Here is a 7,796-nt window from a genome sequence, read left to right as displayed (position 1 = left end):
CCTGCTCCCTATTTTTAATTTTCAAATTTCCAGAATCTGCTTATTTTCCTTTAATTTTAACAACTTTGAACAGCATTTTGATAAATTATCTGTGGAAGGTACTACAACTACAAAAAGGCATGATGATGTAACGCTGATTTATGAAGTTGCAGTGCCCATCCCATTGTCCTGTTTATGGCGTTAAGTAATTTTCTATTGGATACTGAATTTAATTAGAAAATAGAGATTTTGGTAACATTTTTTTGTTGAAACTTCCTCTTTTTAAAGCTGTGCTAAGGATGATGTGCTAACTACAGTTCAAACACTGGCATTAAATTTTAACTTTTAAATTAAAACTCAACTAGAAAGTGCTGGAAATGCTCAACAAATCTGGCGGTATCTGTGGAGATATAAGAGTTAATATTTCAGGTCTATCACTCTTCAATAAAACTATAGAATTTAGAACATTGGGTGGCACAGTGGCTCAGTGGTGAGCACTGCTGCCTCACAGCATAGGGACCAGGGTTCAATTCCCCCCTCCGGTGACTGTGGAACTCCACACAGACATTCTCCCCAAATCTGCGTGGGTTTCCTTCCAGAGTCCAAAAATGCGCAGGTTGGGTGGATTGGCCATGTAAATTATCCAGGGATGTGCAGGCTGGGGGATTGGCCATGGGAAATGCAGGGTTATGGGGATAGGTAGGAGGGTCTGGGTGGGATGCTCTTCAGAGGGTTGGTATGGACTCAATGGGTCAAATGGCCTGCTTCAACACTGTAGGGATTCTATGAACATTAGATTCTAGATTTAATATGAATTTAAGCTTACATGTTGCTAAGGGCAGAGTGGAAGGTAATAGAAAGAGGGGTCGACCCTAGGCTTGGTTGAATGCTGGATATTGCTGAGTGGCTGCTGATGGCTTGCAGTGGGCGTGTGAAGGTGGAGTAAGGCTAACACTTGAAGTATAGCAGATCTCCTGACAACAGCAGCAAACTAATAAGTATGTTCATACCAGAACACTCAAACTATCATTAACCTGAGGCCTAAGGAAAGAATGTTGTTTTGAGAATGCCTTTTGTTTGATATTCGTAATATGTTCATTCAACAAAAGGCCCATTGTCTCATAAGCTTAGCCTCATTACATATGGGGAGGTAGGGAAGATGGGGTGTGTGCATGTTAGTTGCTAGGATACCTGGGATGCCTGCAAAGCTGTCCTCCCCAAAATAATATCAAGATCTCTTTTTTGATTCAGCTTTCACCTCCCTTCAACTTTGATTCTTCTCTTTAGATATTTTATTTTGGGAAATATAACTGATTCTGATGAGAGTGCTTAAAAAATGGATGAAGGCTGTATAATTACAAAAGAGGGAACAAAAAAGCTTTTAAGAAACTGCATTTATTTCTCTTTGTTCTGTAACAGTCTAGTATTTTTTTTCCAGGTTCCTGAAAGGCTTGCCTGTAAATACAGTATCTGTATCAGAGCATCTGAAGTCTAGCATCCAGATGGATTCTATTAAGTCTGGAATTCAATACATCATCAGCACTCGGGTAAATGTTCAATACAGTATCTCCATATAACTTCCTAAAACTGGCTTTTTTTTAAACAGTGTTGTTTGATGATGCCATTCTTTGCATGAAAATCTTCCCCATTATCTATCTCGAGATTGTGGCCTTGTTGATGACTTACCCACCAATGAAAATTTATAGGTATATATTTATGTCATCTTTTCCTTTCATCATTTTGAACAATTTTTCAATTGCTTGCATCCAGGGCTGAATTACACACCAGCATCACCATCGCCCCTGTCCCCCTTCACAGGAATCCTGCCATGCTGGTAACTTTTCACAGCCTTTCCCACTCTGGTAGGGGGCAAGGTAGGATTGGCAGTAGGCATGCGATCCCGCTGCATTTAACACACACCCGCCTTCAAACCATTAGCGGAGGAGGGTAAAATCCAATCCCAAATTGCCTTAATTTTGTGCTTGTTACTCAGATTATATTTTTTCTGCTATAACCCTAAGATTACACTTATTCCACAGCTACTCTTTCCTTAGCGAGAAGCGCAAGATTGCAAATGATCTTTTTGATCTTGTATGCCATCTCTCTTGTTATAATCGCCAAAATCCCATTAATCTTGTTTTTTTAAACATGTGCACTCACTTTTATATTTTGTACCTATTTGCTTCCTTACTACATTAATATATTTTTTATTTCAAAAATGTAATTTGTTTTACATATCAAAATACATCTACCACCTACCAGCCTATTCTTCCACTTTTATTTGCCCTTCTGCTATCTCTTACATTTTTTCTAGCTCATTGTTGTGCTTCTCCCACATTGGTATCATTAGAATATTGTCTTCAACATCCACTTCTTTTCCTCAACGGGGGATTCCTCCCATTGTGGTTGATAGCCCTGTCAACCATGTTCAATCATCATTCGCACTTCTGCCCTCACCCCTTTCCTATTCTCCTAGAATGATAGTGTTCCCCTTGCCCTCACTTTCCACCCATCAGTCTCTGCATTCAAAGAATCATGATTGATTTCTGCCACCTTTAGCAGGATACCACCACCTAACTCATCTTGCTTTGCCCTTCACTTTCAGCATTCTGCAGGTACCATTTCTTCCTTCACGCCTAACACTTCCTCACTCCCCTATGTTACCTTTCCATGCAATTGGTGAAGGTGCAACATTAGCCCATTCACTTCCTCCCTCCCCACCATTCAAGCTCTAAACACACCTTCCAAGCAAAGCAGTGTTTTACTTGTACTTCTTTCAATCTAGTCTACTGCATTCACTGCTCACAATGTGCTCTCCTTTACGTTGGCAAGACCAAATGCAGACTGGCAGACCACTTTGCAGAATACTTTGCTCTGTCTGTAGAAATGACTTGGATCTTCCAATTGTTTGCCATTTCAATAAACCACCTTGTTCCTATTTTTGGAGTCATATAGTCTAGACCAGTTTAGTATGACAGATTTCTTTCTCCAAAGGACATTAGTGAATCAGATGGATTTTTATGACATGATAGTGATAGTTGTCATGGTCACCATTACTGAAATTAGTCTTATATTCCATATTTACTGCTTGAACTTAAACTCTATCAGCTGCCATTATGAAAATTGACATCCTTAGATCTGGGCCTCTGGATAGCTAGTCCTTTAACTTAACCACTACGTCAACATCATTATTTGCTCTAATTATTTCACTGCCATGGAGGCACCCAAAGTCAGTGTGCAGCAGCGGCTTTCAAGACTGTAAATCAATGCAGGCAACAATGCCATTATGCTAATTGGCGTACCTGGAACCTTCGTGCAACATCGCTATTTCTCCATAATTGGCCTATGCCTTACGAATATTCAGTTATTTAGTGGTCAAGTTAATGGATCAATATTGCTTCCCACCTCTACTACCAATATTTTGAATAGTGGTGTATAATCAGATACAGCTTCTGTGGACATAATGTGTTTATTGCTTCCTGACTAATTTTCAGCATTCTTCCTGGATATTGACGTATTTATCACCTTTATTCCCAAAAGAACTGTTTCTTTTCATTAATGTACATTAATTCCTGTTTTAGCCGTTTTATAAAACACAACTAGTTGAACCGGATGATGTTAAAATTGCATACGTGAGTTAGTTTGTTTTTGCTGTGGGATTGGAAGGAATATTTAGGTGTTTTCTGTTCTTGGATAGATTGTGGTTATTTACCTTCTCTTAGAGATTACATGAATTAAAATAAGCCCTTGAAAGTTAAATAAGTCCTTGTTAGAAAAAAAATTGATGGCCACTTTTTCTTTTTGTTCCATTCCACACTTTATGTTCTTTTGAGAATTTAGTATTTGTTTTAAAAGTCTGGATTTCCTTTCCAAAGGTAGGACCGGGGCCACAGTCGATACAAGATGCCAACCTTCACCTACTTGGAGAGGATGGATTTCCCAAGCTATAGTGCTTGAAAGAAGCCTCTCTGCAGTTGGAGGGAGAGCTGTAAGATCTTTATACTGATTGTAATAAATTTTGGCATTTGTTTATATGAGTTATATTTGTACATGCAGACATCTCTGGTTTCAGTTTGTATCAGCAAAGGTTCATGTTTTCAACTTCTGGCACATAAGATGCCTGAATTCTGAATAAAGAACTAAAGCCAGGTAAATGCAGAAATTTGCAGAATAGTTTGGACTCTGCTGTCTATTTAATTATATCTGACCTAATAATACAATTTCAAATATGTGTTCCTGGATCTTGACTTAGTTAATAGTATAGTTTTGTGTATAAAAGGAAAAAAAATCTTGCACTGTACAGTAATGTATACTAGTGTTTATTCAGTAACATTTACCGTTTACCAATATAATTTAACATAATTTAATTTCTGATAATATTCCATTTAAATTTCTATATCAAAAACTGAATGTTGTTTACATTTAGATTTGAATCTAGAGCTTATAACTTTCACAAACAAGGTGCTGCATCCAGATATAAGTCACTAAGTAACGAAATTGTTTAGAAGTACGTGGAAGTTTTCTTAAGTTTTAATGAACTAGTATACAGAATATTCCTATAAATCCTTTATCATCTTTGTATATTTGAATACATGTCATTGATATCAATGGTGGATACCAAATGCAGATGGGGTTTGCATCTTTGAATTGTAAATACCATAGATTTGTATTTTCTTTCGAATGTTATCACTCAACCTTGCTCTAATTCTATTAATTAATACACTACATTTCCTCAAATATGGGATCCATTCCAAGTTATAAGTATCATAAGAAATAAGAGCAGGAGTAGGACATACTATCCCTCAAGTCTGCCCCATTATTTGGTAAGATCATAACTGATCTTCTCAGATCTCAATTCCTCTTGCATGCAAGTTCCTTACAGCCATCAATTCCTGTTTTTCAAAGCTATGTCTAGCTCTTTTTAAAATACTTTCAGTGATCTAGCCTCCAAACTCTCTAGGATAGAACATTCCTGACATTCATTAACCTCTGGAAAAAGAAATACCTTTTCATCTCAGCTTTAAATGAGTGTCCCCATTTTCTGTAACCATGTCCTCTATTTTGATATTCCTCCAGGAATGGAAACATCTTCTCGTCAATTACACTGTCAAGCCCCCTCAAAATCTTATGTTTTAATAAGATCACCCCTCATTCTTCTAAATGCTAATGAATAAAGGCCTAAAGTCATTCTTCATAAGTCAAACCTCTTCATCCCAGGAATTAGCCTAGTGAATCTCTTTGAACTACCTCCAAAGCCAGTATATAATTTCTTGAGTACAGACTGTGTACAGTATTCCAGGTGTGGCTAGATTTACCAACAGCCTGTACAGTAATTAACAATTTGTAACAAGACTTCCTTATTTTTAAACTTCAACTCCTAGCAATAAAGGCCAAAATTCCCATTGCCTTTTTAATTACTTGCTGCACCTGCATACTAACATTTTGTTAGTTAGAAACATGTTTCCAACCTCAGCAACTCAGATAATTAGATAACGTTAAGATGGTCTATGAGCATTTTATATTTTTCAAATGCGATAACCAGATACTGTCAGAATGTAAAAGCTAATTGAAGATAAAAGGTTGAAGATGTGACTGGTCCAGAGTAAATTCAAAGAGTGCTAGCAGAAGAGTCTACAACTTCTGTGTTGGCTTATTGTTGGAGTGGAGGTATATATTGTATTTGCATGTTTTCGAATCTAATTTGGGAACTGGAAATCTTTATATAGTTTTATTGAGTATTGGCTTAATTTTTAATGCATTTTGAATTATCACCTTTCTAATTATGGTATCGTATAAGTACCTTGTTCATTTAATCCTTTCCTCACTATCAGTCATCCTGATCTCAGAGGTTTGACATTGTCACTTTGAGCTTGCTGGGATCGGGGCCAGACTGGGATGGCGGAATAAATGGAATTAGGTACCATGCCATCATACCATTAATGGATAGTCAGTTCCCTCCACTTTGTGTGTAGCTCATTTCAGATTTATAACTGGGGATTCATGGTTGTGAACCCAGATACTCCCTTCAGTTGGTGCACATTAACTGCAGATTATCCTGTTGCACCTCATTCTAATTTCTTCAATTTTTCCCTGATTCTGTATTCTCTTTTGTTGATGCATGATTCTACGACATGTTTCTAACCTTACATATGTCCCAAACAGTATATAAATTTTGATAAAATGAAGGAGATGCAGACATTGTGCAGCAGAATTGAATAAATTCTTGGTATTAAATTAATTTTTACAAACTACCACTGCTTGATCAATGTGTTAATGACTAAACTTTTTTAACATACATCGACTCTCTTCACATACATTATGTATTGTTCCCCTTTACACAGGTGTTCTTGTGAATGTCCTGGAGAAGACAAGATAGAAAGCTATGACAAATATGCCTTTTTTTCAGCAATACTCAATTTTTGACAAGTGCTTATATAAGATGTATGTCCAATTTATTTTTAAGTTAACAGTGCTGTGTGAGATTTTCTTGAAAAATAAATTGTTACTTATAATCTGCATACATTTAATTTTATTTTATCACACTGGTTTCATATTAGTATTGGCCTGGAATTTGTACCTATATCCTATGGATTTTTAGTTTCCACAAACAAATATCTCGATAATCCTAACATCTAACAGTCTGTCTACCATCAGCACTATATGATCAGAAAAATAAGTATCCAGATTATGTAACACTATGAGAAGGGACATGATGATTATGTAACACATGATGATGGGACTACATAAGGTAGAACCAGTACAACCTGAAAACTAAAGAATGTCAGCCAATGAATTAACATGCACAATAATCTTGGTCACAACGGGAGAATCTGAATTATTCTAAATATACATATATGCGGTTTTGTCTTATGGTTTCCAATTTGTTATCTTCCTGATGAAGGTCATCTGTTTTACGCCCTGCTGAATTTTTATTCCCAGTGAGATCGTTAGAAGGGAAATACAATGGGGTTGCTTATCTATCAATACCTATTTTGCATTAGTGCTGAAGATGAATTTCAGTCCTTCTTAATTTTGAATGTCATTTTTTTACATTTTAAAAGACCAGAATAAAGGGCCAGCTACTAAATTAAAGCTAGGCACTAATGTCACACCCACTTATAAAACTGCAAAAGTAGCATTTTAAATGAAATTTTAGGATCCATTGAGCTATATAATGCTTACTGTGGGAGTGTTGCTGAACAAAAAAGACCTTGGAATGCAGCTTCATAGTTCCTTGAAAGTGGAGTCACAGCTAGTTAGGATAGTGAAGAAGGCATTTGGTATGCTTGCCTTTATTGGACAGTACATTGAGTATAGGAGTTGGGAGGTCATGTTGTGGCTGTAGAGGACATTGGTTAGGCCACTTTTGGAATACTGTATTCAATTCTAGTCTCCCTGCTGTAGGAAGGATGTTGTGAAACTTGACAGGGTTCAGAAAAGATTTACAAGGACATTGCCAGGATTGGAGGGTTTGAGCTATAGAGGAAAGGCTGAATAGGCTGGGGCTATTTTCCTTGGAGCATTAAAGGCTGAGGAGTGACTTTATAGAAGTTTATAAAATCATGAGGGGCATGGATAGGGAAATAGACAAGGTCTTATCCCTGGGGTGGGGGAGTCCAAAACTAGAGGGCATAGGTTTAAGGTGAGAGGGGAAAGATTTAAAAGGGACATAAGGGGCAACTTTTTCACACAGAGGGTGGTGTGTATATGGAATGAGAGAAAGTGGTGGAGGCTGTTACAATTACAACATTAAAAAGGCACCTGGATGGGTACATGAATAGGAAGGGTTTAGACGGATATGGGCCAAATGCTGACAA

The 7,796-nt window shown here is 37.1% G+C and overlaps 1 long non-coding RNA gene across 1 annotated transcript; it reads left to right on the top strand.

Annotated features, from left to right (window-relative positions):
* The first annotated feature begins 1,408 nt into the window (after positions 1-1,408).
* Positions 1,409-6,491, top strand: LOC125481340. Its single transcript, XR_007261296.1, has 3 exons — positions 1,409-1,526; positions 3,855-3,967; positions 6,321-6,491. It is a non-coding gene; the product is annotated as an uncharacterized LOC125481340 (long non-coding RNA).
* The last annotated feature ends 1,305 nt before the right edge of the window (positions 6,492-7,796 follow it).

Source organism: Rhincodon typus, unplaced genomic scaffold (assembly GCF_021869965.1).
Source record: "Rhincodon typus isolate 14 unplaced genomic scaffold, sRhiTyp1.1 hic_rhity00001776, whole genome shotgun sequence".
NCBI lineage: Eukaryota > Metazoa > Chordata > Chondrichthyes > Orectolobiformes > Rhincodontidae > Rhincodon > Rhincodon typus.
The sequence above is the reverse complement of the archived record's forward strand: the minus strand, read 5'-3'. Positions and strand labels throughout refer to the sequence as shown.